At 28.6% G+C, this 23,418-nt stretch overlaps 3 long non-coding RNA genes across 9 annotated transcripts in view; 2 read left to right on the forward strand and 1 right to left on the reverse strand.

Moving 5' to 3' along the window:
• The window catches only part of LOC126551172 (uncharacterized), a 24,407-nt gene extending 19,090 nt beyond the window's left edge, over positions 1-5,317 (forward strand). Inside the window, exon 4 of the long non-coding RNA XR_007605053.1 lies at positions 3,986-5,317. This is a non-coding gene — a long non-coding RNA (uncharacterized LOC126551172). The remainder of the gene's footprint in view (positions 1-3,985) is intronic.
• LOC114128155 (uncharacterized) overlaps positions 1-22,393 on the reverse strand; it is a 24,751-nt gene extending 2,358 nt beyond the window's left edge. Inside the window, exons 1-9 of one of the 4 annotated variants that reach the window (XR_003592734.2) lie at positions 20,951-22,393; positions 20,623-20,702; positions 19,983-20,192; positions 19,843-19,917; positions 18,431-18,497; positions 17,940-18,267; positions 16,659-16,841; positions 15,683-15,844; positions 14,946-15,611 (exon numbers count right to left, since the gene is read on the reverse strand). This is a non-coding gene — a long non-coding RNA (uncharacterized LOC114128155). Of the gene's footprint in view, positions 1-9,082; positions 15,612-15,682; positions 15,845-16,658; positions 16,842-17,939; positions 18,268-18,430; positions 18,498-19,842; positions 19,918-19,982; positions 20,193-20,603; positions 20,703-20,950 lie in introns of those variants that run through there. The other 3 variants (XR_007605046.1, XR_007605048.1, XR_007605047.1) reach the window with 3 other exon arrangements.
• On the forward strand, positions 5,350-18,078 carry LOC114128156 (uncharacterized). Of its 4 annotated transcripts, none has more exons than XR_007605052.1 (4): positions 5,350-5,635; positions 6,050-6,213; positions 16,819-16,864; positions 17,955-18,075. It is a non-coding gene; the product is annotated as an uncharacterized LOC114128156 (long non-coding RNA). The 4 variants fall into 4 exon arrangements; XR_007605051.1 differs by having other exon boundaries at positions 16,819-16,860; positions 17,947-18,020; XR_007605049.1 differs by lacking the exon at positions 16,819-16,864 and having other exon boundaries at positions 17,955-18,078.
• Positions 22,394-23,418: the final 1,025 nt, after the last annotated feature.

The following is a 23,418-nucleotide window of genomic DNA, read 5'->3' on the forward strand; positions in this document are numbered from 1 at the left end:
ATATAATTCCGACAGACATAATTATAATATTATATTATATTACACACATTCGTTTATTAAACGCGCGTGCGATATTCTTAAATTCGCGTTGTCGAGTATACCACATACCCGTGCTGGTCACGAATACCGTTCTAATACGGTCGCATAATATCCTATGTATACGATAATGACCGTGTGCTATGTTTTTCTTGGTGTACGAGAGACGTGTAACGAGTACATCACGACAGTCAACGTGCACCGTCACGACGAATCGCTTCGCGAAACAAAATATCAAGTAAAGTCGTATCGTTATAATAATTAATAATAAATTAAGACGTGCGATACCTGAAACAGACACGCGTTTTTGCTCGATCAGCTCTACACGCCACCGGATCGTTTCTGGCTCCGGAAATGTGTCTGTCATTCGGTCGACGTTTTAAACGCGCGAGCAAAAAATTTTGACAAGAAAGTTCGTCACCCGAACGCCCGAATGACGGCCGAATAGATAATTCTGCGCGTTTGGTTTGCGGACGTAAAACCTTACGCAAAACGCAGAAATAACGTATGACGTATAACGAAGGAGAATATATGATAAATAATAATAAATAATAATAATATACTTTTATTTAGATACCCAACGCGATAAACATGCACCGCACATCGTCGAAGCGGAACAGAAATAATTTGCAAAAATCGTCGCCATATTATCGTACAAGTAATAAAATACCGTAAATATATATTAAATATATAGATAATTCGCAATACTATTGTTGAGATCGATTATAAAAAATAATGTTATTAATAGATACACTGCGAAGTAATTGTGATTCTGATGCCGGCGGTTGAAATTAGTGTTTTTGAAATCTCTCCACTCGCTCATAGGTGCAATATTTTTTTATACGGTCACGTGTACTAGTGCAGTTCAGTTTTACTAAAACTACTTTAGTTTTGATTTTGTTGTCTACCAATCCATAAGAAATTTACGCGTGAGTTATTATTATTATGCGGTCTATGGTTGAATTGGAGGCAAAGAAGTCTTAAGTCATTCCGAGTCTGAAATTCCTATTTTTAGATTATTTTTAGCTTATTGAAAGACCAAAGTCGCAAATAATTTTTTACATCTGCGGGCCGGGCTTTGTGTAGACGATTTCAGTATATTGGTGCTTAGACGGTGCTCGCTGAACGAGTTCAACAAGAAAAGAAATTTTTTTTTAACGTTTTCAATAATACGGAACGATGAACGATTTGTGTGGGTTTAAAATTTCACGAAAACGGTCGATCCATTGTTATAGAAAGTCACAATATGGGTTACCTACAAAAATTTTCAAAAACACTATATTATGCCTGCTACTTCTATGTACTACACTGGTTTGGTTAAAAATGTTTTGTTAGATTGATTTATGAATTCAACGCGAATACGATAAATATATTTTTGAAATAAACATATCTAAACGACACACCTGACCACTGTACAGTAACCGCATTTTGTACGTGGGCTAGAGACTCGTGTGCTACTGAAAATATGTAGGGATGATTCCCAACTATAGTTTAAGAATTCGGTCGCGACATTTGCCGACGTGGTTAGTTAAAAGTTTCACCGTTCTGTCACGAGCACACAAAGGAATTATATACAAAACACGACCGTCGTGTTTTTGTTTGTTCGACTTGTAACTTCAAGACGAAATACAAAAATAATTACATTACGCTCCGAGGCAGTTATTATATATTATATTTAGTATAATAATATAAATAATACAAATCGAACTTCAAAAGTGAAATTCTCGTGTTTTAGATATACATAGCAGTTTATAATAATTACGGTTGCAGAAGATTATAATTTGTATTGTGCTCTATATATATATCTATAACTGTTATTAAATTTTACAAAGAAACCTCTGCGGCGGAAGATGCTATTACAACTTTGATGATCGAATCGTTGTGGGAATATTATTGTTTCTCGCATTAAACATATTTCTATACGAAATTCAAATCGTTACGGTTTACGAAACCACCGCGATACTGTATAGCATTATTGCAGCAAGAAAGGTATTTATACAACTTCGCCACGTCGTTTCTGGAAATTTTTAATCATCTATCATCATAGGGCGTGTACTTTGTTGACCGTTTTATCGTATTAAAATTTAAAACATAATAATATATATTATAATAGCATCTCGTAAATTCTTGTGGCGTATTTTGAAGCTTTCGACAAAGCGTTGAGCAAGCGGCGGTTATGCGCATCGTAAGAAATACTTGTAACAACGTCTACTATTGTACTCGAGATATTCGTATTAGTTTTATGGAATAATTTCGTTGCTATTACATTTTTGTAATAAAACTATATCTCTCCGCGAACTCATCAAGGTTAGGTTAGTATTGGTTCGTGAACGCATAACACGCGTTAAGTAAAAAAACCAAACGTTTTCTTTACCGAAAAATATAATAATATTCTTATCAAGTGTAATACGTACGTATATTATTTGTTCACGATTTATTATACGGAAAATACCCAACTCGTATTGTAGAAATATGCGATTTGCAATTTCGCTATAAAATATTATATATATTATATTATTATCTATATTTGAACAATTGCAAAAACTATGTTTGTACAGTCGGGTAAATGAAAAATGGCCGCTGATGCCCTAGCGACGAGTTTTTTCAACAGGACCACATACAATTAAACTACACTTAGCGCGTTTATTGAACTATTTTATGTTATACTATTTATAATCAATGATGACTTTTTCGATAAAATACTACAAAACCATTTTGTCTTCAAATATTTTCAGTCAAAAAAAAAAAAAAAAAATGTACACATCCTTCCCAAACACATTACTTTTTCATTTCGGACTAACAGTTGAACCGTATCATAAAATTCGTGCACGGGCAGTTCTACGAACTAGGTATGCATTTAAATCATCTAACTCGGTGGTTTTCGATCACTTTTGCGTTGTACACGTTGACTTGAAAGCAGGAGCTTGTTCGGGAGTTAAAGTATTTTGAATTATTGTCTTTACTTTTCTTACGCACGTGCTTAACAGTTGGCTCGTAAACTTCGGTTGTCACTTTGAGTGATTGTTTAAATATTGATGGATCGATTTTATTTTTACCGGCTATCTCCATAATAAAATTATAAGTCTAAAAAAATATATATATTTTTGTTTGGTTACGCGTATCACTTATAGTTTTAGCCATTTTAATTGATAGTTATAAGACAATACCAATCGCTTTTTTTAAAACCTCTGAATTTTGAAATATCATTTATGGAATACATGCGCTAAAACGGTAAACAACACAGTGTAACGATTCATAACACACTTGAGTTCACGATATCCTCACTCGGTTCACATTACATTTACTATTGTGGTCAAAAATCGGTATAATGAAACGTGTGCACTGATATTTCGTGTAAATTATATACATTAATTATAATATAATACAATCCGCTACCTAATCATACGATATAGTAAATCGGTTTTATATTTTTTTTTTTTTTATAACATGTACTATATAAATCCTGTCGTAACTATCGAATGGCAAAATTCATGACTAAAATGTATAAATACAAAATAAACGTGGAAGAAAAATAAATAAAACTCACTTGTTGCCACTCGCTGGTCACCTATAGCTGGCAATGACTCTGGTTTAAAAATCCTTAGTTTCAAAAATAAACCATTAATAACACATATTTGTCAGTGGGTACTTTTCATTCACAGGATTAAAGTTTTATAGTTAAATCAGTTTAATTTATTTTACCAGCCCATTTTAATGAATCCGTGGATCAGTTATCCACTGAATACCAATCGAAAATATAATATTAATTGTTCGTTATCAATGACTTATTATAGGCCATTGACCTTATAAACATTAAAAAAATATATTCTTAGTATTGTGTAAACATTTTAAATTATATAAATAAATAAATTTTTTTTTTAATAAATACATATTATACATAATATATAAAATAGTTTATGAATAATTTTTATAATTCTTTTAATTTTAGATAAAATATGGTTAATATCGGACAGTAAAGCAAGTCGTAAAGAGAAAATCTTATAAATGTCAGAATAAGAATCATCACTCGAATTCCAACTCTACATGTCAAAGAGCAGAATAATAATATACTCGTGTAAAGTTTTAGTTATCAAGTAACCGAGTATATGTTGTATGCGAGTTTAATCATATAGTTATTAGAACGTGAAAATATATTTTTGTCATTTATAACCTACAGACATTTTAACAAAAATAATATTTTCCCAGCTATGTAAGGTAATATAGTTTAAGATCTTATTTTAAATTAAATTAAATTTATACTTTGTAAGTTTTTTTTTTGTAATTTATTTGACAACCGCTTATTAGTTGCAAATAAAATATACAAAAATACAGTGTACCATGTTTCATTTAACGTCATTTTTGTACAGAAATCATCTCATGACAAGCTTACATTAAGAAGTACAGCGAGCGTTTATCTCGTCATCATAATCTCAAGTCTCTTTTGGTATAGTATTTTATACGTAGTAAACGCGATTTGCATGTCTGTATACCTCGTCCTTACTATACAACTATACTCTGTCTCGGGAATTACAAAGAGTTTGTTAATAAATTACATTTTTCCAAACATTTAAAAACATATCGTACTTTTTGGAGTTTTTAAATGTTCATATGACTATCGTTGTTGTTTGTTCTTTACGTTTATAAAAGATTAAAAACTTTAAGAATGTATATTTTCTAAATCGTTGTCCGATAAAAGAAAAATACTCAGTATATGTATATTATATACACATACGCCTTATGTGTATTTAATATTATTATGTTTGTATAAACTTATGATAGCATGTACATATATACATATATGTGTGTGTACAGTGTACACTGTACAGACTAAAATTATTAAACTGCTGGGGGGCTCTATCGTGGTTTGTTTTCAGATAATTAAGTAGCAGAAACGATGTTAACTGTACGCCAAAAAAATAATACTGTAATACATGTCGAAACATAAACCCGTGGAAACAGTAAAAACAGGAAGACATTTATTCACACACACACACATACTTTGTGTCCGAGATGAACGTAAAAATAATGACATCGAAAAAATCGTTTGGTGAAAAAGTCGAGAATGGTATTGTACGTATAAAACAGTAATTTTGTATAGAAGGTATGGATCCGTTTTATTATATAAATGATTTAAATGAATATTCCAAATAGATATTAAACAAATATTATCAGTAATAATTAGATATTAATAATAATGTGCGAATTAAAATATTTATTTTGTACTCTTAGAACGATTCTGGTCAAAATTACGTAAGTGTATAGATTTTAATGATTATAATATTTTTTATTACGGTGTATAATGATACCTAGCCACTTCTCATAACTAAGTAATATTTTAAGAAGAGTGGCGTCATCATAATCCGTTTATGTATTGTTGTGTCTTTTATACTTTCGTTCAAGATTTCTGCGCATTTAGCAATTCGCCGACAACACGTCATTTTTAAACGAAAAATATTTGAGGTGGCGATCGGCTGTCGCGTTCGGGAGATCGTTTACGTTTTAAAAAACGCGAAGTCTAAAAGTCGATTTCGAACCAGTCAAACTCAATCCGTTTTACGGTTAAATCGCAGACGTGAATATAGAAACCTTATGTACCATGGTAAGTACCAGCTAGGTACCTAATTAATGATAACTTCTCATAACTAACAGTAATATTAAAAAGAATGTCATCGTTATAATCCATATACCTACGAATGTTTTATCATATGATTATGGACATCTGAAGTCATTTATTTGTTATGACCTTGTGTGAAATAAACAATCCCACCGACAATACCAATTGACTATCAGATCATCATAAAAAATATACTCATAGATAATAAAAACAATATTTTTTTCACATTTTTTAATTATTATTATTATTATTATTGTTTTTATTATTATTTATTAAACAACAACGTTGGGCAGGGCTACCGTGGGTCTTCGCGTCGTACGGCCAATCAGAGCGCTATACTCACTATACTATATTTCTATTGGTTATTATTATTATTCAATTCGTTTTAACCTGTCTTAGGTACTCGAGTCTCGAGATCAAGTCCGTCAGTCGCAGTTCGAACACGGTGAGCTATACTTATCTACCCACGCAGAACCGTTCAGAGCCCCGAGCCGTTGTCACATCTCGTAAACTTCGACAATAACACAATTGATTCATCGTCCATTCTACATACACATTCTAAGGTTAGTCGTAGGCGATTTGATTAACTATACGCTTTAAACAATTATTTTAATATAGTATAATATATATACGTCGAAATTCAATATGTATGGGAGAGACACAAAACTTATTTTGTGTAACTTATTATGTTGCCTTTTCGAAATAAATGAAATATAGCTACACGTACCGTTACTATATAGGAACACGTAGATATGTTTCGTTTCCACGCCAAATAGTTTTAGTCATAGATATATGAAAATATCGCCAGTTATTAAGATTGGCGTTTTCTTTACGTGATTTAATTTTCAAAATATCTCGCTTAATTGAAGTCTATCTAAAGGCATTTGAAATATTCGTTTTTATTAAGTTTCTTTTTTTTTATATAAATAATATCGATACGTTTTTTTGGCTAAATCAAAATACTCGAAAATTTAGTACTAAGTTTCTCGTAAGTTAGTCTTATTATAGTAATTTAAAAATTAGAAGAATACATATTGGCACAATTTTTTTATTAGCATTTGAAGTTCAAATATTGACAAAAATTTGTCAAAATCATGAATACTTGCAAATTATTTTGTAGTTAAAATGTATAATAAAATTTGTATAAGTAGATTAGAGTTGAAAACTTAATACAAGATTCTCCTTGAGTTTAGTTTTTAAGATATTAAAACGTAAAACCACCTTTTTTAACACTCACTGGAAATCTCTTAGGCTCTTATCCCATCACTCTTAGGCTGACAAATCATCTACGATCAGAATCGTTTTTTGTATACAATGATACCTATCATTGGTTTCAACTTTAATACAACCATTATAATAACCTACTATTCAGCAGAGCGTTATTCATTTGACTACTCTTTTTCAATTGTATACATATTTAACTACTAATTGAAGTCAATCTTTCCATTTAACATTTTCGGTTAGGTTAAGTTTATAATTATTACGATTATTCGTATATAAAATCCAACAATTTACACAAAAATAAAAACTTAAATTCGATACTTGACATTCATTTGAATATCATCGAAAATCAATCATATTATATTTAAAATAACATATTTAATTTATTCGTATAATTAATGACAATGAGATTCATTTTTATTTGGAACAATAAAAGCATTTGATGCATTTTATCAAGCTTTCTAGAGGCTGAACGCTTGTTGAGTTTATAACAAATATTCTAAAATTCAAAGATTATAATTTATGTTTATTAAATGTAGAGGTGTTTGAAAATATAATTTAATCTAATCACAACTTATTTGTATAATTTAAAACAAGACTTTAGGTATACGTATATTTTATACTCTAGTGATTTTCATGTTACTGTGTGCTGTGTATAGCATATACAATAATATCAAAACAATAAATTGTTTAAAAGTATTTCCACGTTATATTCGTATAAAAACCCAGTTTAAACGGTCAAAACGGTGGTCTTTTGAAAATGTTTCAATTAAATCGAATTTTATGTTTCGAATTTAATTATAATATATTGTACTAAGTTTCTCAATGTTTTTATTGTACGACAATAATGAACTTTCATTTATAGCGATGTACAATTTGTGTGACTAGGTACGCATTTAATTTGTAGGAAGTTATTTACTATTTGAAAAATACAAAATATTTTAAACAATGATCATTCTGATCAATTATAATATGATCTAAAGTTGAATTATTAAAACAATTGTATAATTGATGCTTCAAAAACTTGTTACATTAATACATTGTGATATTTCGACTATTTTCCACTTCGTGTCTTTGACATATTTTTATTATGCATACACCTAAATTAAATTTTTGACCCTTTACCGGAAGTTTGAATTATGAGGACTAAATAAAATAATAAATCGTCGCCAACTGGAAACTTGTAAAATTTGAGAAAAAAAATAAACTGCGCACAGAAGAAATCGGCCATGAATAAACTTTGTAGATAAGATTATTATTTAACTTCACGACCTTCGGATTTTAGTTCGTAACTAAGAAACAGACTTTTATGTTTAATAATTTAACAAAAATTTTAATTATTAAAATCTCTAAACGCGTGTATCTGCAAACTCCGTGGTAAATAAAAATATGAGTAGACAAAGAAAAAGAAATATTTTTCAACTGTCATATTAGAATGATACTTTTAGTAATTAAAATTATGGATTTATGTTAAAATGTTTTATTATTTTTGCACTATTTTATTGTTTTTATTTTCCTACAATTTACGAGTGTCCGCAAAACGTTTTAAAATATCCGCACAACTAAAACAGTAAAATGACAATTTCGTTATCCAAATACGTGTCAAATATGTATTAAATTGTAATGTGATCATAAGAAAAAAAAATTAATTTATTCCGATTCCAGAATCTAAAAATTTTTTTACACAATAAAATAGAATCATCATCGTTGCGTATTACAGAACACAAGAGTATAAAATTATAATTTTTTTGGATTTAAAAGCGAGTAGTCTTCATTCGTAAAAATAACATGAAAACTTATAATTATTTGTTTAAAATGTTTGTATCCTTTAAAATTCAAATAATACAAAGTTCAAATTTTTGTTCATTTAGTTGTTAGTAAACAAATATTTTGTGTTTAGTGCTCTCTTTTCGTGTGAAAACTCTTTACTAATTAATTGAAAATGGTTAGTAAACGTATCTTGCGTATTGCATCACAATGATATTTTGAAATCGATTATGAATGTATTTTTCTAGTATTTTTATAAATTGAAAAGTAATAACCCTGAATAATTCAAATTACCAATGCATATTCGATTTTGTTTTTATAACAATACTAAGTGACATAATTTTTAGGAAAAAAACTATGTTTACCGTATTAATTTGTGTCGATAATATTTTAAAAACTGCCCCACCCAAACACTATATAATAATAATATGAAAGAAATTACTCGCAGAAAATATTTAATGTAATAATTTATCGTTTATTTAAAAACCAAAGTACATACATAGTAAAACATTGATATATATATACGTGAACACAGCCAGACGAGCCCGATCTAACCCGTGAGTAGGCACAAAATACTTTTAGAGTATATTAGCAGTTTTGCCGAGTGTAATAATATTTTAAAACAGATCTCGTATAATAATAATTTTCTAACTCAGGATCCATATAAATTAGCTTCTCGCTAACATTTATTTTACACAAGGACATATTTTTAATAAAACTTTAATTAAATATAAATTAAATCCTTGTTTGTGATATATTCGGAACTCTGGGTGATAATAATCCGGAGAATGCTTTCATTTGAATTTAAAGTTTTTATTGTTTGTCGTGTTCACATATCCAATTAATGTAATTTAAACCATCCCCATTACCTCACACACACACACATCAACAATAACTCTCGAAATGTTAAAAGTTAAAAAAAATATGCATACGAAAAATCGTAGGTAAAAGTAACAAATAAATTTTATTCAATTTTGATAAAAACACATATTACATTAATACAATACATCATAAATTAATTACTTTAGTAACACTATTATCTAAAGTGGTTAGAATATATTTATTTTTTTTACTCCAATCAAATTGTTTTTATTAATCTAATAACATTTTGTTGAATTAATAATTTTATTAAAAAAAAAAAAACATTTTATCACTATAAAAATTAACAAAAAAATGATTATTGTTTTAAATGGACAATTACTTTTTAAAAACGAAATTCGATTTTTTTTTACATCAATAATTAAACTAATTGTAATATTTTTATGATATTTTTTGCCAAAAAATCGACGTCATGACAAATAAAAATACCTAAAAAGTCTTAAAATAAACTTGATTTTTTAATTTAGTATGGAAATGTCACGGCTTATATTTTTTTAACAAGTAATAATGTTAATAAATCAATTTATTATTTAAGTTGACAAAAAACTAGTGAATTACACAAACTATGTTTATTGTAGATTTAATAATATATTCTATAATTAATTCTTCAAAGTTATTTTGTTTATTGGTTATAATTTAAACACGTTTATTCATCAATGCGACTTTGCACTCGTTCTTACATTGTAATTGTTCTTGCGAAGTCTGCAAATTCATTTCTCCAATGCACTAATCTAAAATACTTATCCACTGATTTCCAAATGATGACTATAATTACGACCGTTAGGCACTTTGAATCTTAAGTCAGTATAGGTATCTACTTTAATTTAAAAGACAATACGTACAATGTTCTTTTTGAAACACTTAAATGTGCTTAATAAACTAAAATAAAAAATAATAATACGGTAATAAAAGCGAATTTCACAAAGTGGATAGCTAAATCCAAAAAACGAATTAAGCCATTCAAATTCGTGCGTTCGCTTTACGGAAAACTATTCACTTTGACGTAAAAAAAAAAATGAATGAAAACCACGTATTATGTTCAATAACTTTGTGAAAGGTCAATTTTACTGAGAAGTGGCTACGAGGTAATATATCTACCTATCATCTAGTATAATATAATATTCAATAACATACGATACTTAATACAATAGAACCCAACTATTCATAATAATATATAAAGTGATATACAGGGTGATTCTTTTATCAAACAACACTCATTATTTCCAAAAGTATTCATGTTTTTGAAAATATTTTTTTACATAGTTTCAAATTGTTAAAAAACAACATTTTTATAAAAAAATTATATTTTTAAATATTTTTTATCCTTATAATTTTTTTAAGTTTTTTACTTTTTTGAATCACTACATAGATTTTTAATTTCATATTCCAAAGCAGAATAATTTTTTGAGTATTTTGATACATAAAAATCGAATTTAGGGTGAATAGTTTATGAGTTATACTTATTCAAAGTTTAGACAAGCGGAGTAGTGAACAAACATTTTTCGGATTAACCCCGTACCACTCCACTCCGCGCAGCCTAAACTTTAACAATTAGAAACTATGTAAAAAAATATTTTCAAAAAATGAATACTTTTGGAAATAATGAGTGTTGTTTGATAAAAAAATTACCCTGTATAATGACGTACTCTATATTACACAATAAAATTATGTTCAATTTCTGAATCAAATACGCAAGTCGCATAAAACTTATAATCCCATTCATCTGTATAAAATAAATACACACATTATATTATATGTTGTAGGTTATTACAAAACAATATGTATAATAAATACCTATTAAAGTATTATATATTATAATATACTAGGTAGCTGATTCTTTTATTGGACTATATTTTGCGAGATATCCGTGTACCTCTCCACTCAGCTCGCCTAAACTTTAAATACTTATAGCTTATTAACTACTCGTACACGTTTCAATTTTTACGTATTAAAATATTCAATTTTCGAATATAAAACCGAAGTAAAAAAATTATATCGATAAAAGTATTTAAAAATCTAAAAAATTTTAAAAATTTAACATTTTTTTTTTAACTAAAAACTATGTAAATTAAAATATTTTCAGAAATATTAATAGATATCAATGTAATTATTGTCGTTTGATAAAATAATCACGCTTTTTACGTATATTGTATGTACAGGCGTATCGTTTATTAATTGCCGTCGCGTTTATCGAATAAAGACGTGCATAGATAATTTCGGCTAATAATAATGGACTTTGCGGGAGTATAGTCTTGTGCGCTACCAACAAATTTTAAACCCGGCTTAAAAACAGTAGCGGCAAAATGGTGGGGAGGTTAACCTTAGTGGTCGACGGGATGGTGGTTCTCAAACCAATATAATAATATTATACGCTATATGTACGCAGTATACGGTCGACGATGGTATAGTTCACTTTTCGCGAAACCACAACAAACTTTGTAGGTATATAATACACTCTGTCGAAACAGCATATAGTACACCCCGCTATATAAAGACACTGCTCCGAGCGATCGAGAGGAGACCACCCGCTATATCGTTACATAAAAAAAAACAGTATAGTATTAACATTTTTGCAATTGACTGCTTTTACAATCGGACCTAATATCATTTCTGTGTGCGACAGTCTTAAGCTGTGCCAAGAGATATTAAAGCGAATTACCACTGTATCATTTTTTATGGCCGTATAGTAAAAATAAAAATAACGGACGAAACGAAACACCGAACTATTATAATACTTTATCGTTATATGCATATAATATATATATTTAATAAATGCAAATTATATAATGAACAAAAAATATGTATACCATGTACAGGAGCCGCGGTTCAATCACCGTGAACCGGGCAGTGGCGTTTCTGAGAGTAGACGATCAAGGCTTGGTGGAGATTCACCAATCGCCCCAACAAATAACTGCTGAACAATCCCTTAAAATTAAAAATAATAATAATTACACACTGTAAGTCATATCGGTCGTGAGGTGAGTAGTGTTCTCCAAATACAATATACTATTTTAACGTCTAAAAATATACAAAATATGCATACATACAATAAAATATTAGACAAGTACATTAAAATAAAATTATGATGACATTTTCCAAAATCCAGAGATTGACAAATACGACTTAAACTTACCATTAATTATTATTATCGTTATTTTTTAATGAAGTTAAAAACAATTGTTTTTGCTTAACGCTGATAAAAGATAACATAAAATTACTTAATATTCTAGAATTTCGTATTGTTAATCTATTGTATTTGATGAAATATACTTAGAAACTCGTATGCTTAGAAAATGTACTGAAAAATCAATCTGCATTATTAAGAATTTAATAAAATAAAATAGATTATTTGTTTTTACGATTTTTAGATGTCATAAAAAATGCGTAAATGAATCACATGTGTGATAAAACATTGACAGGAAATTATTTAATAAAAAAAAAAATTACACACATTTTATGGAACTTAACTCTGTCATTTTGGATAATTTTTTTTTTCACATACAACTTTTTGTCACCATTCACTATACCGCAAAATGGCTGCGTTTTCATTGACGGCCAACAGGGATTATTACCACCTACATCAGCAGGTACAATTCTACTGAATTTATAAACCACGGTATAACCCGTTTCAATTATATATAGGATGAACGTATGGCGTTATGTCCGAAATACGATCGGTAGTTTTCTGAAATGTTTGTTATTTTGTTTACAATAATAATATACTATGAGGTTTTCGTTTCTTTGTTTTACTGTTCGTATACCTATAAATGTATAAACAGTCCAGACCGTATTTATAATTTAACAGCACTGAAGGGACCAGTAAAAAGTGATTGTTTTACATCCCACGGTTCCCTTCTATCCGATATATTTCGTTTTCTGCATCACAATAAATTTACAATATTATAATATGATATGGACGTTATGTGTTATACGTTGTCGTTGTATATAATATTATTGTTTAGGTTTACTGCATGATAGGTATAGAGTATGGTTTTCTGCGAGACCACTGAATAATTTATGTTATGCTAACCAATTTCGTAGTAAAATAATCGTCAAAGCACGATATGTGCAACTAGAAATAAGTTTGAATAGACAGTTTAACATTTCATAATTTCATAAAATACAACATTATTTATTGGATAAGTCACGAAAACTGTTTTCTTCGACAAGCTTATTAAAGAATCGAATAAGAAAAAGTGTTCGCTGCTTAACCGTTTCTCGATTTTGGCTATTTTAAACACCGAAAGACATGTCAGTTAATAAAATAATATATTATGTTATACCCAATACCCATATTATTATATTATACATAATACATATACAGTCGAGTCTCGATAACTCGAACCTCGATAACTAGAAAACCTCTATAACTCGAATTTCTTTTTGTCTCTATGGAATTCTTAAACACTTAATGCGATATTTGTAACTCGAAAAATACATAAGTCGAATTAATTTTTACCTCCCTTGAAATTCGAGTTATCGAGACTCTACTGTATATAGTATAAAAGACGATTTATGATAATATACAATTTTAAATTTATATTTGATATACACTTAGTGTAAACAATTTTCACACAGATTGATAAAAAAAAATACCATAGCCGCATACGCTATACAAAATAAAATTTGTATTAATTCATCATACTTAGGACAAGTATATAAAATATCAATCCTTAATTAATTATATTATTACTTTTTTTTTGTATTATGCATGCAAATTATTTTACATTTAAATGTGTTACAACATATTTGATGCATACTGTATATTAAATATAAATACACAATTAATTTAAACCACCTACCGGAAATATTACTGATGGAAAAATCAAACGATTTCCACCCACCACGTAGTTTATAGTTGATCTATTTAATCAGTGGTATAGTTAATTATAAACGGGGATAAATAACCAAACAAGCAATTCAATTTCATTTTAAATTTCAGTTGGACTATGAGATTATGTTATGTTTTGTGGCATTGTATGCATTAGTCACAAAAAAAAATGTGTAAAAAATGATATTACAATAATAATATTATTGTAACTTTTGCACTATACATAAAAACTTTTATAATAAATATAATTTTAAAATATTTTATAACAATAAAGTTTTTTGAATTAAGTTATTACATATATTTTTTTTATATTTTCCACTTAGGTACACAATAATCATAAACATTATAATTCGTTGTATATTATAAAACAATAGATAACAATAGATATACCGTATATAAGATTATAAAGTTTTAATATATAAAAGCTCTCATTGATCATTATTTTAGTTAAATCAATTGTTTTAAATTATTTATTAGTCATGATAATTTTTACTACTCTGTGATATTATAATATGTTAATTAAATGTAAATAATCACCAATCACAGTCAAAAACACTAAATATTTAAAATAAAAACTATTATAAATGGTTAAAAATATTCAGAAAAACGTCATAAATTAATTGTATATTTTAATAAAACTTTTCTTTTTCTAGTTTTGAGAACTATAATTTAAAAATATTAAAATTTTAAATAGGTAGGTAATACGGTAATACAATTTATTAGAAGTAACAGTGAAAGTATATCTCGTATATGAGATGCGGCAAGTATATTTTTCCATTGAGCAAGTCACTGTATTACTGTGTAATGGAAATGTTAAATTTGAATTCAATGATTAATTATTTTATACCTCGAAAAAATTTTCTTTAAATTTCTATTGATTTAAATTTAATCTAGACCAAATATTGTACTCTAAGAATAATATTCCACACGATAACAAAGTTTTTGTTACTTGCCTACTGATCCAAAATCGAATTGTATGCCAAAAGTTTCGATTAAAATGTCTTTTAACATGTGCAGCGTACGATGGTACATATTGATCTACAAAGGAAATGAGTACCTTACCTTTACATGTTCACCTTATTTTTTTTTAACAGTGTATTCATATGTTGTAATCGCAGATGGAATTGTAAACAACACATTGTGTAGATTTTCTCATCATGTGTCTACGTCGTGAAGATTAACTCGCAGTATTGCCTTTACTCGATGGTGGTTCATGATAAACAACCAGGTATTTAGGTGTATGATGAGGGTAACTTATTACAACTGTTTATAAAAAAAAAAATATATCTTTACCACAATTATGTAAATATTACTTAACAGTATAAAGTTTATACCGTCACACTCGTGACAGCTAATATAGACAACAACATTTTCCCTCGTTTCCATCACGAATAGGTTTTGATCTAGCACATTGAAGTTGTAATCGCTTTATCCTCCATATATTTTACGTATATAGCCATCGATGTAACCATAATGGCATATAATAATAACAATTTCTAGAGTAAAAATTATTGTTTTATGTTTCAAATGTATTATTAATATTATATCCGTTCACATCGTCGATACAACGTGTGATTGTATATAAAGATTACATAAATAATTTTTCAGAAAATGCAATGCTATCAAATATATTTAAGATAAAATTAAACTGTATTGGGTATTGTATAGAAACATATCTCTACTCTACAAAATGGAAGGCGTTTAGCTTAACTTTAAATTAGGAATTAATTAGTATGTAATGCATGACCAGTATTAGCTATACATTTTTAACCGACATAATAGGTTACGATCCTGGCACCCCGTGGATTCTTTAGCGTTTGTAAAATCATCATTATTTTATTACCTTTCTAGTTATAATTATTATCATTATACCTTGAATTAAAATATTTTATAATCTACAGGGAATTCAAGGGACCCCTTAACCTAACCACTCGCGTTGGCCATATTATAGCGTAGTACTTTTATTTTTTGTTTATAAACTATATAACAGGTACAGTGTAATAATTACTAGACTAAACTTGAGATATTATTATTAATATTTTATGTGAAACCACTAAATTATACATTGTACATTAAGTTTAGTGACTCAGAATAAACTGTTAGTTCGAGATATGATTTATATGCAACAAAATATTTAAATTAAAAAAACAATGGGTTAAAAAATTAATAGTGAAAAAATGTGATTTTCGATATAAAAAGGAAGTTTTTACCACAACAGGACCCTCGTGATATAAAATCAAAATCAAATTTAATTTTTAAAAACGTATTATTAAAGGATAAGAAGGGATAGCAATCGTACTTCATACTCACCTATACACAGTATTACACACCATAATATACTCTTTTAATGCATTCTGGATATATACAGTATACACCCAATAATACAGGTCGTATAATCTTCTTAATTTATGAAATCATTTGCAATGATGATTGTATCTATCTTAATCTGTATCTGTCGAAATTTTTTAAGGGGTACGAGTCTGGCCAACAAACCTTGAAATGCAGTAAAAATGTATGTAAGTTTTTAAAAATTTTTATGTATAATATTTTAGTTTAGTGAGTAAGAAGGAGTACCCAAAAAAATTTATTGGTAAAAAGGGAACAGTTTTTTTTATAAAAGTTTGAGAATCCCTGTTCTAGTTAATAATATATGAAAATAAAAAAAATATAGAACAACTTTGAATCAATTTTACTGTTGTATGTATTTTGTATGCGTTAATAATTTATAAAAAAAACTGTTGTATTATATTAAAATTATATATGCATGTTTTTTTTTTTACAATAGTTACAACAATTCTTCACAAATTCAAGTTTAAAATCATTGTTGTGTACAACTCGGGCATTTTATTATACTTAATAATTTTGGTTTTAAGTCTTAACATAATCACACAATATTCGTGCATATTATGGATTTTCAAAACTAAATAATTATTAGCTAATAACATATTGACACAGCTGTACATCACTGTGTTTTGGTGTGTGTATTTTAATTACCTACAAACTATTTGAACTTTGTGACAGGCGTGCGATGTTTAATAATATGAATTTTAAACTAAGTTATTGACAAGGACAAAAATTCAGTATAAAGACACTCGACGCTGTATATGCCTACACCGCCTCAATCGATTTAATGTTAAAGACTCTCATAACGACACTTGAAACTCCAATTATGAGTGTCATTCATTAAATCGATCATTCCGCGTGTATAGCTTATAATATTCATATATGTATAGAACTAGCAAACTATGTGACTCGTTTAGTTAATATTTCGCAAAACTGTCAATATCGGGGACATATATTATATTGTACACCATGACACGTGCGTACAAACCCATAGTCACTGCGGGTTGTTTCTAACTACGCCCGGCTATTTGTTTTGTGGTACAGACGTTTCCGACGATATCGAAATGCCATATTTAAACGATAAACATACTGTTGCGACGATCAAAATATTTCGTTTATCTATCTCGAAAACTATAGCCGTTGAATTAAGATTTTATGACTATATATCCAAAGGCTGTAGTCAGCATGGTGATGACTATTTACCATTAAATATAATATATTATATGTTTATAATTAAAATATTATTACCTATTAGTATTTTAGGTTCCGAGTGAAGCGATGAATGTTTGTACTTTTGCAGTAGTGATTTTACGAGTTTTTTCGTCCGTTCTTCATCGCCTTTTGGAGCAGTTGAAGTTTGCCCACATACGCTGCACACTTGCCCTCAGGTATACACTATAGTGAATGTGTACACTGTTTACTCACGTGTACATCCATTACAGCGATCCACTCAGTATCTAATACACATGAGAGCGGTACCATGCTTTACCTTTTTCTTTGTTAATTTGATTGATTCTTGTTATACTCGAGTATTTGTTATTCTCTTTTTCAGCGAAACGGTTCGAAGAAATTTCAACTGAAATTATAATTTTTTAATTTTTTTCGTTATTATTATATTATACTTAACGTGCAAAATTTTATCATAATATTTAAATAAACAATAGTACAGTAACAGTGTATTGATTTGTTCTTGCACTAATATCTTAAAAATTATAATATATATGTCTATAAACGTGTACCTTGTAGGCGCTGGCGCGCTTAATGTCATTCGATTCACGACGAGTTGAACAACCATATTCTTTTATGCTGAAAATAAGTATACACATAGAAAACGATTATTAAACCGACGATAACGCGTATAGATTAATATATTATTATGTTCCACAGATCTGTGTGTATACGCTGCTACTCGCGCAGTCAATACTTATATAGCCAACAATACTGCAGAGGATGCAGTCGGTACACGAAATATATAGTATTATCGTAGGTGGGTACGAAATATATTCGTTATTATTATGATTACGAGTTATAACAATACGCGTAAAGGCACGTTTCGGAATCAGACGACTCGAGTTCCAGAGTTGAATACATATAACGTATTACAATAATACATTATAGTAATAGTAACAAACACCGTGTAGGAAGAGTAAGTACTACCGACGACTTTGAGGATGTATACACTGAAATTCGTAATATTTTCGAAATATATTCAAACGTATGACGAGTAAGAACTTATGTGTGTGTGTGGTGTGTGTGTGTGTGTGTGTGTGTGTGTGTGTGTGACCATCCACCTTTGTGGCTGAACAGATTTAACAAGGAATAATATACATGATATACGGTATACACATATGTTGCTGCACTAACATCGAATTATTCGTCGTCGGCAATATACCGTTGGACGTATGAGAAGTATAAAGCTCAGATTTAACGCCTTTTAAAAGGACTACGCGACATTACGTACATGTATTATGTATAGGCGCACAATGCACGGTGACGATTCGTACGAGGTACAACACTGTTATTTTTTGCACGGGGCCGTGTGGTAGGCGACATACGCAATGTGTGTATCATGAAAGTGTAATGAGTTTTCGATAAATCTTCCTCCGTCTGCGCGAGTTCACCCGTCCTCTCCGCCACCCGTAAACCGCCGTCGGGATAAGTCTTTGACTTGAGTATTACATCATACACACACATTATTTACGACATATAAATGTTTTTTCCCGAGATTTGTAAATATAAGTATACTGTGGGAGTTGTGTGTGTGTGTGTGTGTTTGTTACGATGCGGTGCCAGAACAAATCCTCCGGGCCGAAAAGAAGTAAGTATAAAAACACCGCGCGTTGAGTGTGTGTACCACAATAATCCATAGTATTTTGAATACATTTCAAAACGGATTTTCGATTTAATTACGCGCTTTGTGTTTGCTACCTGTATATACGGATTATACTCGAGTTAAGGACATATTTTTATTTCGCGGGCCGATGTGTTTGAATATCAGTATTGAACATCGTGCTATATTCGTATACACTGTGCACTATGATACTCATAGATATATTTTTGAGGGGGGGGCATTAAATCAGGCGCTACGAGGGTTATACGATTATTTTCAAGATATTATGATTAATTTTATATTTACATGATAATATTATACCTGTTATTAGATGATCCCGGAAAAATGAAACCACTACTGATGTCGCTAAATCGCTTATCTGAGATGCCGTTGGACCTGGTTAATAACGTCAACATAATAATAATAATAATAAATGTCAATAATCATTAAAAAATGATTACCTTAAACTCTGTAGATGTACAAAACGCTGAGAAAACAAAATAAAATAAACTGCAGTTATTTGAAGACGGTACGATATCGTTTATACGGAGCAAAGACTTGGAACAGATGTCACCAACAAATTCAATAACATTTAATATGTCACATACATGTAGTTTATGAATAATGCAACATTAAACTTACTCTGGTTTCATTTAAATATATGTCAACTACTGCAATAATTGATTGTAAATAGATACTACTCAACGGAGAAAATATTTTATACATTTATTTTTATTTTTTTCATTCGAAAAAATACTCGAGCGCATATTGGTAATTTATAGGTATATGGCTTGTGAAACGATCACTGTGTAATAATGTCGTTTAAGCGAGAATATGTTTTTCATCGTTATCAATATTTTCGTATATAAAACGTTATATTATGCGAAATAGACGTGCAACATAAGTATACATCGTCATTCAAGCATATTAATATGTTTAAAAAAAAAGTTTTATTTATCTTTTTTTTTTGCTTTTAAAAAATATATATAACGAATCAAACGAATAATGTTTATAATATACATATATATCTATGTATGATATAATATACATATAATAATATGTACACTTATCAATATTTTTACTTAATCGATGTATTCGAACCCGTTAGAAAGCGCTTGTTCCTATTAGTTTACTCTGCCGTTTTCCCAAGTCATACTTGTAAGTCGTCTTAATGTCGAAATCTAAACCAAACAAACACGAACAATTTATTAAAGACAATTATTATTATAATATTGATTGTCATCGGCTGACGTCAAAATCGTCTGGGTGTACTGTACGGGAAGTGGTGCGCGGTAATATGATGGTAAATAATTGGTAAATAATATTATATATAGATGGTTATATTTAATATAATGAAGTCACGTAGTTTTTAAATTAACGTCATAATCAATGTTAAAATTAAACGACTCGCAATTTATTTTAAACGTACCTGAAATGTTTAGCCGCGGAATGACAAATCTTCAACGCGGCACCTCCCTGGCTGTAATTTATGTTAATTGACAATTATACTTTTGAATCCCCGGTAAAAATATACATATTATATAACTCAGACGTGACGTTTACTGTGCGCCGATGTGTAAATTTGTGGGAAAAACCAATGTGTACCTAAACGTAATATTAAGTGACACAATAAAGAGGTACTTTGGAGGTTTGAAGCCTTTTCCTTTTCCTTCTCCTTCTCCTCCTTCACCAAAAGAAAAAAAAAACAATTTTATGCAATTTATTTTTACGATCATTAAAAGATAAATAAATAAAATAATATCTAGAAATTGAATACACGCGAAATACTGTAACACTGTTTTTAGTTCATTTTCATCGTGTACTTGTTTTATTTATACGTTAGAGTAATTTTTCAAATTATTAATAACAAATATATTTAATCATCAGTGAAATACAAACGCATAGCAAATAAATATAATTATTTATTGTTTACGTGATAAAGTCTATCCATTTAATTGTTTTGATGTATTGTGTTTTTGAAAATTCTATAAAATATAATTGAAAAATTAGCAGTTGCTATGTGTTAAATGTTGACGTTTTTAACTTACGTCGTATAATTATTATCCATATACCACTACGCTTATATTTAAATAAAAAGAGAAACTGTTTCGAAAATTAAACCAGCCGAGTATTTTTTTTTTTAGATTATAATACAGTTGTCGGTGTTTTAAGAATAAATAGTATATAATTTAAAATAAGTACTTCAACGCGTATTTAAACCAGAACATAAATGATTTAAAGACATATACCTAATCGTGAACTAGGCTAGGAATTAAGTGGATCGGGTGTTCATAATGGGATCATTACGGAAGGTTAGGTTACATTGTTTTTCATTTTTGTACTAATTGTACCTATTTTTTTTTCTAGTCGAAAGCACCACCCTGATGAACGGTTTCCCATTACTATAAGTGGACATGTTACTTGTTAATAATTCAATGTGCGTCATTACACTTACTGAATATAAATTTGTATGAATTGAAAAAAAGTAAAATAAACGATATCAAAAGAAAAAAAACAACGACAACATACCTATTTTCCATTTGTATATTGTAATACGGTTCGCGTGACAGTAAGTGTCAAATAAACTTCGTCATTGAGTCATTATAATGTATGTTTTTATTTGAATTCATTGATAAGTCATTGTTAGAAAAAAAACGATTCTAAGCAGAAGCGAAATGTTGAATATCGACTAATATTTATTTATTTTATTGATCATGTTATAAATAAAAAATTAGTAATTTAAAATGTATATATGGTCTACCTATCTATTTTATTATATTATATTATATTATATTATATATTATTTATTATATACTTTATGATATATTTAAATTGTTATTTTGATAATCTATTTTACTGTATTTTATAAAAAAGCCGATTAAATTAATTTTTCCAAAAACATTGCGTTTATTATTTCATTTTAGTTAATTGTTATACAGACAAAAGTATAATATTACCTTCAGAATTATATAATATTATTGTAATTTACTTTCGAATCTTCGAATGTATACCAACTTATCGTAAAACAGTGAAAACATTTTCGTGGTATAATATAAGGTTAATCTAAATATTTTTAAAAAGTCATTATGTACCTATAAAAAGTACTAAAGATTTTTAATTTTAACCTCCTAAAGTCCTAACTAGATTCTCTTTCCTACCACACAAAATATCGAAGTTAAAAATTTAAGCATTTTCTTTTTTTCGCTATAAATCTCGTAGGTACGCATGCACAAAATAAAAAACAGACACATCATTGATACATTCGTCGCTCCGCTCAAAATCTAAAAGTACTTACGGACTTCTTTCCATCCGGAGTCTTCCATTTCCTGTGGTCGATTTTTTAGAAAATAAAATTCAATTTGTGAATTGCATCGTAGTCGTTTTTTTTTAGTTTAGCAAATAATGTTCATAAATATAAAGCATATATTTTGCTGTCAGTGTCCGACGACATATTTGCAGCGTTTTTTTTTTGTATAAAATATATTCGTATATCACTTAAATATTGAGAAAACGTAGAATGAGACGTCTAGCCTATTTTAAACGATATATTTGCTACAGAATTATTATAGATATTTTACATATTTTGTAAAAATCACACTATTTATTCTATATTTATGCAAATAAAAATGTATATGTCACCATTTTTACGACTTAATATTATAAATAATTAAATTATAATTATACAGTCATTTTCTCGTAAAACGAGTTTTTAAAAGTCGATGCGCCATTCAAACATTAAAATAAAAAAATTCAAAATCCAATTTTTATGAACCGAAATTTTGAGAAAAGTACTCTAATCCAAAATCCGAAACAACTTTATTGGGTATTAATTTAAAAACCGAAGATGTTGACTGGATTTTTTGCGTTTACAGTTACAATAATTCGATATATGTGACA

This window comes from Aphis gossypii, chromosome 3 (assembly GCF_020184175.1).
Source record: "Aphis gossypii isolate Hap1 chromosome 3, ASM2018417v2, whole genome shotgun sequence".
Taxonomy (NCBI): domain Eukaryota; kingdom Metazoa; phylum Arthropoda; class Insecta; order Hemiptera; family Aphididae; genus Aphis; species Aphis gossypii.